Raw genomic sequence first — 15231 nt, 5'->3', positions numbered from 1 at the left:
AAGAAGAAGAAGAAGAAGAAGAAGAAGAAGAAGAAGAAGAAGAAGAAAAAGAGGAGGAGGAGGAGGAGGAGGTTGTTGTTGTTGGACTTACGGTATTTCCAGTGGGCTGGGAAGAAGGCAGTTGGAATTAAAGATATCATGGAGTCTAAGACTTGAGGGGGAAGATGGAACCTTAGAGAAATGAGCCCAAAATTGAGCAGGCAGTTTCCCCTTGGGGTATTTATTGATTCCTAAGCTGTGCATCCCCACAGTGAGATCCCCAGCACCTAAGTTGAAAGCAAGAGCTCTGAAGCTAAACAGCTATGTAAAAATTTTAGCAGCTCTGCATTGCTGTGGAGCCAGGGGTTAAAGATCAGGGCCTGAGCAGATGGGGAGGCACTCATAAACACTCCAGGCTTTTCTCTGAGACAGCAGCAGGGCTGTGCCTTAGAAGTAAAGGCAACCAACAGAAGACCAGCACAAACAAAGTGCATCAGAACCTGTAAGAATTCTAGCTTCCTTTTTGGAGAAAGAGAACATTAGTCAAAGTTTCTACAGTTTTCATATACAATATCTATTATCCAAGCAAACCCAACCAAATATTACCAAGCATGCCAAGAAACAGCACCAAAGAACTAAGAACGATAAGGGGCCAAAGAAACAGCACCAAAGAACTAAGAACGATAAGGGGCCAAAAATGACAGAAACCAAACCACAGAAGTTCTAACTATTACACAGAACAGATGGAACTTTTAAATAAAATGATTATCCAGGTCCTGTTAAAAAATACTGATTGGTGAAACCAGATAAAGATACCATGAAAAAAGAGAACTATAACCATGTGGTGGGTATTAGAGAGGGCACGGATTGCATGGAGCACTGGGTGTGGTGCAAAAACAATGAATACTGTTATACTGAGGAAAAAAAAAAAAAAAAAAAGAATGACCACAATATGGACGCCTGGGTGACTCAGTTGGTGGTGCTACTGCCTTCGGTTCAGGTCATGATCCCGGACTTCCAGGATCCAGTCCTGCATCAGGCTCCCAGCTCCTTGGGAAGTCTGCTTCTCCCTCTGATCTTCTCCTCTCTCATGCTCTCTCTCATTCTCTCTCAAATAAATAAATAAATAATATCTTTTAAAAAAAGAAAGAAAGAAAAAAGAGAACTACAGGTCAATAATTCTGATGAATATAGATGCAAAAATCCTTACCTGAATATTACAAATTGAATCCAACAACACGTTAAAAAAAAAAATCATCTACCTTGATTGAGTGAGATTTATTACTGGGAGGCAAGTGTGGTTCAGAATTTACAAGTCAATCAACATGGTACATATCATCAACCTACAGAAGAAACTCAATGAAGAGGGTTTACTTATTGTGCCCCTCTGCTCTTTGTTCTCTCAGAAGAACACTATGAGATCCACTTGCCGAATGGGAGAACTGGCATCCAAGATCAAGAAATTAGAACTCCAACTGAACTATTCCACAGATGAATCCAAGAATGCTCAAGGTCCAAGTGGATATGACTGTGGATACTGACAGAATCAGTTAATTCCTCATGATTCTTGATGACTTGAGGAACATGCAATGTGGGGAAAAACAGACAGAAGCTATATGTGTGTGTGTTAGAGATTCAGCTTCTCAATTTGTGTCCTGAACTCCCCTCAAAGTTCACCTTTGGTCATCATTACTAGCAGGTGAATGTATGAAAAAGCAAGGAATGGGATCTGGAGTTTCCTGGGAATCTGTTTACCAACAAAGAGAGATGCAGTGGTCTGCAGAGCTTCAGTTCTGCACCTTAAGTTTGAGAGAAGAAAGCTACTTGTCTGCCAGCACTAAGCTATGGAATCCCCTCTGGGTAAATGCACAGTTACACTACATGGGAATTTTCCTGGGTATGGATTTTTAAAAATTTCCTTTTGTGACATTAGTGATAGAACCCATATCTTTACATTTACCACAATTTCAATTTCTGAGTTACTGTGCTGATCCTTTTAGTTTCTGAGCCCACGTAATGGTGATCAAAGCTCTCTGAATATCTTGTGAGAAACATTTCACTCCTCCATCATGATGAGACATAGGCCAATAAATCCAAATAACAAAACAAAACAACAAAAAAAAATATTGATTGGGGGCCGCCTGGGTTGGCTCAGTGGGTTAAGCCTCTGCCTTCAGCTCAGGTCATGATCTCGGGGTCCTGGGATTGAGGCCTGCATCGGGCTCTCTGCTCAGCCGGAAGCCTGCTTCCCCCTCTCTCTCTGTCTGCCTCTCTGCCTACTTGTGATCTCTGTCTATCAAATAAATAAATAAAATCTTTAAAAAAAAAAAATACTGATTGGGTCTTGAAGGTGAAAAAAACACAAAAAGAGAACCACACCCAGGATCTCCAGAACCTCAAGGACCCTATCTGTTGCCACCACAGGAAGATAAAAGAAACATCCCACTGAGTGTTGGTCTAAACCTTAAGTATTGCTCTGAATTGAGCTACCAGACGTGAGCCTTCATATCACAGACCTGTGATATGAAGACATGGGACAGACGTCTGTGGTCCTATTCACTAAAGCCTTCATTGAAATATTTGTCCTTTAGGTATTATGCTAAGCAAAATAAGTCAGACAGAGAAAGACAAATGCCGCATGACCTCACTCATATGTGGAATTAAAGAAACAAAACAGACAAACATAGGGGAAGGGAAGGAAAAATAAAATAAGAGGAAAACAGAGAGGGAGACAAGTCCTAAGAGACTCTTACTCTGGGAAACAAACTGAGGATTATGGAAAGGGAGGTGGGTGGGGGGATGGGGTAACTGGGGGATAAGCAGTAAGGAGGGTAATTGTTATAAGCACTGGGTGTTATATGCATCTGATGAATCACTAAATTCTACCCCTGAAGCTAATAATATACTATGTGTTAACTAAATTGAATTTAGGGACACCTGGGTGGCTCAGTCCATTAAGTGTCTGCCTTCAGCTCAGGTCATGATCTCAGGGTACTGGGATGGAGCTCCACATTGAGCTTTCAGCTCAGTGGGGAGCCTGCTTCTCCCTCTCCCTCTGCCATTCCCTGCCCCCCTTTGTGCTCTCTGGCTCTCTCTATCTTTCTGTCAAATAAATAAAATCTTTTTTAGAAATAAAAATATAAAAGAACAATAAATTGAATTTAAATAAAAAATTTTTAAAAACACAAATATTTGTCCTCTGTACCTTAATATTCTAAAGAGAAAAGAAAGAATTACCTCCATAGAAAAGTGGACTAAGAAAAAAAATTATCCTCAGTTTATATTTTCTTAGCCTCTTTCAAAACAAAAACCTACCCCTAGAACTAGAAGCCAATTGCTCAGCACCCTTGGACAGCCCACATTTGTATTTCCTCTCCACAAACAGAGTGATGAGGGGCGGGGAAGGGTCTTTGAATTTGAATCAGAGGTTAGAGTGCACCATATATTAGTGATGGAAGGAGAAAACGGGTTTCAGAAACATTTAGGAGTAATCTTGTTAAGACTTCACAACTGATTGGATCTGGGAAGGTCCAGGATGACTCTCAGGTCTCTAAACAGAGTGACTACATGTGAAGTTCAGCCATTAACATTTATAATTAAGGAGAAGTAGGAACTGTTACTTTTGCCATGTTCAACTTAAGGCATTAAAAGGCGAAGGTAGGCTGATGCTGTTCAGATCCTGAACTCTGAAGGCTACAGAAGAACCTTAGATGAAACTTTAGATTTCAGTGACATCAGCCTGTGCAGGTGCAAGGTGAAACCACGAGAGTAGATGAGCCAGAAGAGAAAATAAATTAAATAAAATGTTGTTTCTACTATTACTTGTTTATATCTCATCTCATTTCAAAACCAGATTTGAGGGGCACAGCACCTAAGTGGCACAGTCAGTTAAACATTGGACTCAGTTTAGGTTTAGACCCTGGTCTCAGGGTCAAGGATCAAACCCCCGTCAGGATCTGTGCTCAGTGCAGAGTCTGCATGGAATTCTCTCCCTCTCCCTTTGCCCCTCCCAATGTACCCCTCATCATTCTCTAAAATAAATAAATATATCTATAATTTTGGGAAAAAAAAAAACAGGGGCATCTTGGTGGCATGATTGGGTAAGCATCTGCTTTTGGCTCAGGTCATGAGCCCAGGGTCCTAGGATTGAGTCCTGAGTCAGGCTCCCTGCTCAGTGGGGATTCTGCTTCTCCCTGTACCCCTTCCTCACCCTGCTCATGCTCTCTCACTCTCTCTCTCTCTCAAACAAATAAATAAAATCTTGAAAAAAAAAAAAAAAAAACACAGATTTGAGTCAGCAGGAGAGCATGTTGCCCAAAAATAAAAACCAAACCAACTAAGGATAGTTGCCTAACGGACTTTAAATTTAGGGTAAACAGGAACTCTCTCAGAAAACAGAGGAATTCAGATTTTGTTTCACTGAAGTAAAGATATAAAAGTAAAATATAAAAGATATAAAGTAAAGAAAGTCTTAATAAGTTGAGACTGAGAAAAATGTTGGCTTCAGTGGAAAGTTCCAGCAGGAGAGGAATTAGGCTTTAACTTGTCAATGAAAGCCCTCAGGAAACTCTGCAGGAGTGCTAAGGTGTAAACCAGGTGGAGGGGGCTATGGAGGAGGTAGGGACAGCATGCTTTAAGAGAGCCAGCTTGTAACAGGTACATGAAAAAGTGCTCCACATCACTCGGCATCAGGGAAATAGAAATCAAAACCACAATGAGATACTACCTCACACCAGTCAGAATGGCTAAAATTAACAAGTCAAGAAATGACAGATGCTGGCGAGGATGCGGAGAGAGGGGAACCCTCCTACACTGTTGACGGGAATGCAAGCTGGTACAACCACTCTGGAAAACAGCATGGAGGTTCCTCAAAAAGTTGAAAATAGAGCTACCCTACAATCCAGCAATTGCACTACTGGGTATTTACCCTAACGATGCAAACATAGTGATCCAAAGGGGCACGTGCACCCGAGTGTTTATAGCAGCAATGTCCACAATAGCCAAACTATAGAAAGAACCTAGATGTCCATCAACAGATGAATGGATAAAGAAGATGTGGTGTGTATATACACAATGGAATACTATGCAGCCATCAAAAGAAATGAAATCTTGCCATTCGCGTCCACGCAGATGCAATTAGAGGGTATTATGCTTAGCGAAATACGTCAATCAGAGAAAGACAACTATCATATGATCTCCCTGATATGAGGAAATGGAGATGCAACATAGGGGGTTTGGGGGGTAGGAAAAGAATAAATGAAACAAGATGGGATCCGGAGGGAAATAAACCATAAGAGACTCTTAATGTCACAAAACCAACTGAGGGTGGCCAGGGGAGGGGGGTAGGGAGAGGGTGGTGAGGTTATGGACATTGGGGAGGGTATGTGCTATGGTGAGAGCTGTAAATTGTGTAAACCTGGTGATTCACAGACCTGTACCTCTGGGGCTAATAATATATTATATGTTCATTAAAAAAATAAAAAAATTTAAAAAAAAAAAAAGAGAGAGAGAGAGAGAGAGAGCCGGCTTGCGAAGGGCATTAGCAGAGATTTGGCCCTGAAGAGGGCCCAGCACATGTGTGGAAAGCTGTCATGTTTGTTTTGAAAATAGGAGGTATTAGGGCACCTGGGTGAGTCAGTTGAGCATCTGACTCTTGATCTCAGCTCAGATCTTGATCTCAGAGTCATGGGTTCAAGCCTCACATTGGGCTCCAGGCTGGGCATGGAGAAGGAAGGAAGGATGGAGGGAGGGAGGGAGAGGGGAAGGAAGAAGGAGGGAAAAGGAGGGAAGGGGGAAGGAAAATAGGAGATATTAAACTGAATCATCCTGAGGAGATTTAGAAAATGGTACAGGAGATCAAAGATAATTGATAGAGCAGGTCCTAGACTAGATGAAAGGAAGTGTGGGCTGCAATGATCTTGAATAGTATGGACGCTCTGTCCCTGAGCCCAGAGGAAAGAAAAAGCAATTACAATGGTTACCATGCTGACACTCTTCGCTGGTTAGCATAGTAAGACCTGAGGTATTTTATCCCCCTTTACTGCAGGAGCCACTGAGGAGCAGCAACCATGGCTCTGCAATCCTCTGTGGCCGTGGGCCTCAACAAGGGCAACAAGGTGACTAAGAACCTGAGCGAGCTGAGGCACAGCCACCATGGGCACCTCACCAAGGACACCAAGTTCATGCGGGAATGATGGAACGGTGTGTACCTTCACCCCAAAAGAGGCAGCCACCCATGGAGCTGCTCAAGATCTCCAAGGACAAGTGCACCCTCAAGGTCACCAAGAAAACTGTGGGAACGCACATCCAGGCCAAGAGGAACAGAGAGGAGCTGAGCAGTGTCCTGACAGCCATGAAGAAAGCGGACCTCCGAGAAGGACCAAACCCCCATCCTTCTGTATGTAATAAGACCTTTTTGGAACTTGAAAACAAAACAAAACAAAAATGCTGAGGGCATAGAATTATCTACTGAGAGACTGAGATATGAAGACATTTCCTAAATTCATTTCCATTTGGACCCTCTCTGACTAAAAGTCCCTGTGCCTTTGGCCAGTAGGTCCCACTGCCCCCATGGAGATTATAGGTGTTGATGACTCTGCGTTGTAAAGTGGGATGGTTGGAGGTTAGGGAGAACACACACTGATACCTTCCTATTCTGATGATACAACAAAGATTCAAAGAAAGATACAATGTTCAAGGTTTGAATACAGGGCTTGGCAATTGTGAGAAGTTATTTGAGGATGAGAAAACCTCCCTCTTCCATCCCTCCTTTCCTTTCTGCCTTCTTTTAACACTGTTCCCACCCTTCATGCTTTCTTTCCTTCTGTCCTCACCACCCACACCTGAGCTGTCCCTCCACAGTTTGCCCACCATCCCTGCTCCTTCAGTTTCCCATCAGCTTGAGTCTCCACCATGACCCCTGACCCCATCCTTTCCATTTTCTTATATGACAAGTAGACTACCCTACCCCTACTCTGGGAGATAACAGAAATCTAACAGAAATCTGACGTATTTTCACAGCTTCAGTGACCTCACCTGGAAAGGAAATTAAAGCCAGTGACCCCTAAACACTCCACTACCCCAAAACCAAAGTTTAGGGGCCATGTTCTGGGTCAGTAGCTCACTGGTATCACCAGAGTGAAGCTGTAAGGGACCAAGAAGATGTGCATGCTATTCTTAGAGACCCTGTGGTAGAGCTTTGGGAGGGCCATGAACGAGTCTGCCCTCCCCAGCCAGAGGCAGTGTGCCCGACAGAGCTCTGAGGTAAAGGTCTCTAGCAAGGGAGGAGTCAGGTTCACACTGTCCCTTCAGGATTCCTTTTCTACCTGAGGAAGAACTCAGGAGCACTGGGTGGGGTGGGGGTGCAGAGGGTGCAGAAAGAGAGGGGATTTTTGTCCCTGGGAGCCTGTGCCATCCATCATTGCCATCATTCTGTGACCCCCTTCACAATCTTTCTCAGCCTCCATACCTCCCCCAAGGACCCAAATTCTCCTTCACACTGCCCAGCACCCTAAATTGAGCACCCTATCACAACACAAGGGCAGTGGGGTGGGGTTCTATGTCTGCTCCTCTGAGGCCCCATTTCTTTTGACATCCTTTAGTGGCCAAGTCCACCTATTCAGCCATCGTCTTCTGTATATTCCTAACTCTTGCAGAATTTTGGCACTCCATACTACTGCAAATTTTTATTCTCCCAGTCTCCAATGTGCACCTCAAAGCCTATGTTTTTGATGTACCATAAAGAGAAGAACCATGTCCCAATAAAAGGGCCACAGTGGTGCAGAGAGGAGAAAGGTAATTGGAAGCAATAAACAATAGGAGAGGTTATTCTGTAAACACTGGGCATTACGCTGAATACTTCATAAAGCTTGAATTTTGTGGAGTTATTCTAACCCTTTGTATTTCACAGCAATAATATTTTAGGGGAAGCCACTATGCTTTCATTTACCTCAGAATTTTTCTTCTATCCTCTCAACTCAAAAACATCTGTATCAATTACTAAAAATTTTTATCTGCTGGGACACCTGAGTGGCTCAATCTGTTAAGCATCTGCCTTTGGCTCAGGTCATGATCCTGGGTCCTGGGATCAAGCCCTACATTGGGGGGGGGGTCCCTGCCCACTGGGGGGTCTGCTTCTCCCTCTCTCTCTGTCCCTCCTCCCCACTCATCCTCTCTCTCTCTCTGTAATAAATATTTTTAAAAATAATTTTTATTTGCTTTTTTCTTCTTTTATACCTAGTGTACTTCAAACAGGATTAGTCATAATCCTCATTTTAGAGCACGTAAATGTCACCAGTATGTATGAGGTTCATCTATATTTTTATTCTCAGTACCCATCTCCCACCACATAGGCGCTCACTCTAACGTATTTACTATATTAACTTAAGCTTGCATTTTATTCTTGTAAAATATGGATAATTGTTGTTTGAATTGTTTTAACTATATAATGTGTTGTTCCAAAATGTCATTCTCTTTCTTATTGGTTTTCACTCACTACCATTTTTAAGATTGCTCTCTTGCTAACACTTACATCTAGTTTATTGTTTTTACCTCCTGCATTCCCCTAATTACCTATTATCCCAATGCTGGACATATCCAGTTCCCAGATGTGACTAAAAATTCTGAGACACATATCCTCATATGTGTCCCCTTATGAACTCATTTTTTTTAAAGATTTTATTTACTTATTTCTTTTACTGAGAGAGAGTGCTCGAAAGAGGAAACACAAGCAGGAGGAATGGGAGAGGGAGAAACAGGCTTCCCGCTGAGCAGGGAGCCTGAGGCAGAGCTCTCCATCCCAGGACCCTGGGACCATGGCCAGAGCTGAAGGCAGATGCTTAACTGACTAAGCCACCCAGATGCTCCCCTCCCCCCAACTTATGAACTATTGTAAGAATTTCTCTTGGGTGGTCATGGTGTGTGCTGCCCCCCCTGCACCCCCAGGTTCCCTCCAGGTGGATGGGGAGTACTGTGCCCAAGTTCGGCCTCCTAACAGACAGTTTTTCTTGTGGTTTCAGGCAGTTCCCTCCCTGAGTTCCAAGGTATCTTATGGTTTTTGGTGCTACTGTAAATTTTTATTTAGGGGTGCCTGGGTGGCTCAGTGAGTTAAAGCCTTGGCCTTCAGCTCAGGTCATGATCCCAGGATCCTGGGATCGAGCCCCACATCAGACTTTCTGCTTGGCAGGGAGCCTGCTTCCTCCTCTCTCTCTCTGCCTCTCTGCCTACTTGTGATCTCTGTCTGTCAAATAAATAAATAAGATTTTTTAAAAATCTTTAAGAATAATTTATTTAAAAAAAAGAATGTGGGAAAGCCTTCAGGTACTGGAATGATCTTATCAGACATCAGAGAAGCTTTGGGGATATCTTCATTGTGGGAAGCCTTCTGTATGAGCCCAAGTCTCATTAAACATAAGCAGATTCAGGATGCATGGGTGGCTCAGTCAGTTAAGGGTCTGCCTTAGGCTTAGGTTGTTGTCCCGCGTTCCTGGAATCAAGCCCCACATTGGGCTTCTTGCTCAATGGGGAGCCTGCTTCTCCTTCTGCCTGCAGCTCCCTCTGCTTGTGTTCTCTCTCTTTCTCTCTCTAATAAATAAAATTTAAAAAAAAATAAGCAGATTCATTTTGACAGGGGCAAGTAGGGAGAAGGTCTTCATGTGGAAGCCAGTGCTTATTACCAGAAAACCCATAAATATAAATATGTGGGAAGGCCTTCACTAAAAGCCCAGTCTTATACATCAGTAGATCCACATTGGAACAAAACCCTATATGGGTGACCATTCTGGGGATGCTTTCATGTTAGCTCAATTCTTAAAACATAGCAAAGATTCCATATGGAAAAAAGCTCTTTGAGAGTAAATGATGTGGGAAAGCCTTATTATCAACAGCTATATGTCAATAAGTTAAGCAACCTGGAAGAAATAGATGCATTCCTGGAAACCTATAAACTATCAAGACTGAAATAGGAAGAAATTGACAACCTGAATAGAGTGATAACCAGTAATGAGATTGAAGCAGTGATCAAAAACCTCCCAAAAAACAAGAGTCCAGGAACTGACAGATTCCCTGGACAATTTTACCAAACATTCAAAGAAGAAAAAATACCTATTCTCCTGAAGCTGTTTCAAAAAATAGAAACAGAAGGAAAACTTCCAGACTCTTTCTATGAGGTCAGCATTACCTTGTTCCCAAAGCCAGGCAAAGACCCCATCAAAAAGGAGAATTACAGACCAATATCCCTGATGAATATGGATGCCAAAATTTTCAACAAGATCCTAGCTAACAGGATCCAACAGTACATTAAAAGGATTATCCACCATGACTGGGATTTATCCCTGGGATGCAAGGGTGATTCAACATTTGCAAATCAATGTGATAGAAGACATAAATGAGATGAGAGAGAAAGAAAAGAACCACATGGTCCTCTCAGTTGATGCAGAAAAAGCATTTGACAAAACACAGCATCCTTTCCTGACTAAAACTCTTCAGAGTATAGGGATAGAGGGAACATTCCTCAATTTCACAAAACACATCTATGAAAAAACCCACAGAAAATATCATTCTCCATGGGGAAAAATGAGAGCCTTTCCCTCAAGATCAGGAACATGACAAGGATGCCCACTCCTGCCACTACCGTTTAACATAATACTATAAATCCTAGCAACAGCAAGCAGACAACAAAAAGAAATGAAAGTATTCAAATTGGTAGAGAAGTCAAACTCTCTGTCTGAATGGAACCAGAAAAGATCCCAAATTGTCAAGGAAATGTTGAAAAAGAAAAACAATACTGAGGGCATTGTATTGCCTGATTTCAAGTTATATTACAAAGCTGTGATCACCAAGACAGCATGGTATTGACACAAAAACAGACACAAAGATCAGCGGAACAGAATAGATAGCCCAAATATGGACCCTCAACTTTATGGTCAACTAATCTTCAACAAAGCAGGAAAAAATATCCAGTGAAAAAGAGACAGTCTCTTCAATAAATGGTGCTGGGAAAATAAGACTGCTATATACAGAAGAATGAAACTCGACTGTTCTTTTACACCATATACAAAGATAAACTCAAAATAGATGAAAGACCTCAGAGTGAGACAAGCATCCTTCAAAATCCTAGAGGAGAACATAGGCAATAATCTCTCGACATTGGCCACAGCAACTTCTTTCAAGACATGTCTCCAAAGGCAAAGGAAACATAAGCGAAAATGAACTTTTGGGACTTCATCAAGATAAAAAGCTTCTGCACATCAAAGGAAACTTCAACAAAACAAAGAGGCAACCCACAGAATGGGAGAAGATACTCACAAATGACACTACAGACAAAGGGCTGTTATCCAAGATCCATAAGGAACTTCTCAAACTCAACACCCATAAAATAAATGATCCAGTCAAAAAATGGGCAGAAGACATGAACAGACACTTCTCCAAAGAAGACATACAAATGGCTAACAGACACATGAAAAAAATATTCATCATCATTAGCCATCAGGGAGATTCAAATCAAAACCACATTGAGTCCATTGTTTTTTAATGTTATGAATATCTTTTTAATACTATTACTTTTTTTTTAATGTCTATCTTAGGAAAAAAATTGGTTGCCCTTAAGATTATCTTATGTCTTTCTATAATTACCTTTATGATATGGTTCATATTCTCCAGACACTTTTTCATCTGGTATCAGTGGACTTAAATTTCTATGTCCAAACACATGAGTTTATTTCATTTAAATTATTTCAAAAACCCAGGCAACAATTTATACCTAGTGTACCTCAGAATAGCAGCAAACTGAACTTTTTTTTAAAGATTTTATTTATTTACTTGACAGAGAGAGTCACAGTGAAAGAGGGAACACAAGCAGGGGGAGTGGGGGAAGGAAGAAGCAGGCTTCCCGCTGAGCAGGGAGCCCATTGTGGGACTTGATCCCAGGACCCTGGGATCATGACCTGAACCAAAGGCAGACACTTAAAAACTGAGCCACCCAGGCGCCCCTGAACTGAACTTTTTTAAGCTACATTTGTTCATGTGAATTCTTTGAGATTCTTTTTTTTTTTTAAGATTTTATTTATTTAAGAGAGAGTGTGTGTGTGAGAGAGAGAGAGGAAGAGACAGAGATTCTGAAGCAGGCTCTGCACTGGCGTGGGGCTCAACCCCACAACCAAGAGATGATGACCCAAACCAAAACCAAGAATCAGATTCTTAACTGGCTGAGACACCCACGACCCCCAAGACTTTTTTTTTTTTTAATTTAAATTCAGTTAGAAAATTTTGCAGTGCAATTGTTTGCCCTCTTTAAAAGCAAGAGTTTACTCAAGCTAAGGGCCCAGTTGCATTCTTTGGATGTTGATACCCAGTTTTACCAGCATCAGGTATTGACGAGAGACTCTCTTTTCCCAGTGACATGTTCTGGCTTACTAGTCAAAGATGAGCTGACAGAACATGCCAATATCACCCTGTACCTTTGTAGGATAGCTTGAAATCAGAAAGCGCTATGCCTCCAGCTTTGTTCCTGCTCAAATTGCTTGGGTTGTTTGGAGTCTTTTATGGTTCCATATAAACCTTAGTATTGTTTTATTGTCTTTTCTATTTCTATTAAGAAAAAATGGCTTTGGGATTTTGATAAGAATTCCACTGACTCTATAGATCTCTTTGTGGTATGAACATTTTAAGAACATTGATTCTTCTGATTCATGAACACAGGTGGTCTTTCCATTTATTTGTGTTTGCTTTCCTCTCTTCATTGATATTTTATCCTTCTCAGTTTATAAGTCTTTACACACTATGAAATTTGGTTGTTTCTTATATTTTTAAATCAAGATTATAAAACTTCTCATCCTATTTACAAATCTAGAAAATGTTCATAATCATTTTTAAGGGGTCATTATGACCTAGTCAATTAAATTTCCATAAAAATTTTACACTGTGTTTATAAACTTCAGAGTTCAAGTTTCCTCAGATACAAAAACACTTTTTATCCTAAAAGTGACTTTTCTGAGCTTCTAATAAAAAATTGCAATTTAATAAAATAAATTTAGAGATTTGTTAATTGTGTGGTTCTCTTAAAAGTAATCTTACTGGAATTTTATTAACACTTTAAAATGTATAGCAGTTACTGGTGTGCACATTTAAAAGTTGGAATCTGTTAAGTACTATATCTGCTAGGATTTCTAATATGCCAGATTTTCTTATAGATTATGAGATCATAAAATAACAAATATACAGGATTGTTGCCCTACTAACCCAAAAATATAAACACAGTGACTTTGATATATTTAATTATCTCTCCACTCAATCACTGGCTGGGATGCAGGATTAATATCTTCTCTGTGATCAAGTTGGTGTTTTATTTGCAAAATCCTTTCAAGTAGGAAAATATGAATTTAAAAAAGACAAACTTTCCTCACCAAAAACATAATGTACAGGGAAGACAAGATGGCAGGGAAGTAGGAGGAGGCACCGTTTCAACCTGTACCCTAAAGTGAGCTGATTACCTACCAAAGAACTCCGATCACCCATGAAATCAGCCTGAGATCAGAATTATACATGTCTGGATCTCTATGGGGGCAGAAGACGCCAGTGGGAAGGTAAAGTGGAGTGGGAACATAGGACTAATAATGGAAGATAAACAAAAGGGGGAGGGAGCCACCAGAGGTGACCCATTGGAAAGTAATACCCCAATATGAGAGTGCCCTGCATCTGGGGACCAGCATTAACTTGGAGTCTGGTTGAAAGCACTCAAAAAGACCAAAGGAGAGCTGGGGGAAATTGTGGGAATCAGGGCGGTTAGGGAGAGGGGCTTAAGTCCCCGGACCCAGGACAGCCACCCCTGGTGCTGAGCCAGAGAGAGTGCAGTAGAGAAACCAGGTCTTGGTCCCTGAGCCACCAGCGTGCCTGAGAGTGCGTGGGTTCCAGTTCCCATGAGGGCCCTCGCCAGCTGGCAGAAGCACACCCTTTTTGCAGTCCCCGCATGAGTGCCATGCTGTGCTATCAGAGTCTGAGTCGCACCCCGCGCCTTCCCCTGAGAGAGGTGTGCGCAGGCACCAGCCTGGCGCTCTCGGACCTGGAAAGACCAGGCACTCCCAGCCCGGGCCAGCGGGAAAATCTGTGTGTGATTGCTGCTTGGAACCTCTCTGGCAGTCCAGAGCTGCCCAGACAGCTGCTGCTGTCATGGTTTTGGGTACAAGCAGGAATTACTGTGTCCCCAGGGACAGCGACTCAGAACACGCTCTGCCAGTGGCTGAGGGGGAACTTATGTGCTCTGAAGCACCCAAAGGGAACAGACGGAGGCTTCTCTCTGAGAGGGAGCCCAGGGTGCAGTTTGCTTTCCTCTAAACCTCCAAAAACCATCAAAAGCTGTCAAGGCAAGAGAAAAAAAAAATGAACAAACAAACATAAAAACCTCCAGAAAACAAAAGCCTGAAAAACCGGTTTCCTCAGAGCCCACCCCCCTGAGGGGGGCGGGAGGACTTAACTCAGGGAACATTGCCTGAAAACCCACGTGGCAGGCCCCTCCCCCAGAGAGCCAACCAGGAAAAAAAAAAAGAAGAAAAAAAAAAAGACGACAAGAGAACAACCACCACTACTTCATAGATACAACCTTTATTTTTAATTCGTCCCCAGTATTCTGGTTCATTTTTCTTATAGAGATAATTTTTTAACCTATTTACCATCACAGTGAGATATCCAGTACATCAAATTCCATAATAACCTTTTAACCTGAATACATATACCCGTGTTTTTCTTTTGCTTTTCTATTTTTTAATTTTTTTTGAATTTTAGTTTAGTTTGGCTTATTCTTTTTTATTTTTATTTTTTAATATTCATATAGAGTTAAACTGCAAGGTAATCCCCTTTTCCCAATAAATGCTACCCCTATAGGTAAACCAATTTTTAATCCCCCTTTATCTTAGGAAAGTTGAATCCTTTAACAAAGATGTCAAGATACATCCAGGAAGAATCAAAATAACCTTCTTTGCCCACAATGAGAATTTATAACCACTCTCCAATCTTTTTCTTCCGCCAGTGTTTCTGTGTATTTGTGTTTGTCCTGATAGTATATAAATCTTATACTTGGGGTTCTTTTTGATGAGGTTCTTTTTTTTTTTTTTTTTTCTTTTTTTTATGTACTTTTTTTTTTTTTGTCATATACTTTTCTCAGTCTTTTTGTTTGTCTGTTTTTGTTTGTATACGTCATAAATCTTACCTTGGGGCCCATTTGGGCTAAGCCTTCTCTTTTATCTTTCTTTTTTTTCCTGT

The 15231-nt window shown here is 41.5% G+C and overlaps 1 pseudogene; it reads left to right on the top strand.

Moving 5' to 3' along the window:
* The first annotated feature begins 6047 nt into the window (after positions 1 to 6047).
* Positions 6048 to 6430, top strand: LOC116865276 (annotated as a pseudogene).
* The last annotated feature ends 8801 nt before the right edge of the window (positions 6431 to 15231 follow it).

Source organism: Lontra canadensis, unplaced genomic scaffold (genome assembly GCF_010015895.1).
Source record: "Lontra canadensis isolate GAN:19392208 unplaced genomic scaffold, GSC_riverotter_1.0 scaffold7, whole genome shotgun sequence".
NCBI classification, from domain to species: Eukaryota; Metazoa; Chordata; class Mammalia; order Carnivora; family Mustelidae; genus Lontra; species Lontra canadensis.
This window is presented reverse-complemented; position numbering and strand designations above follow the sequence as displayed.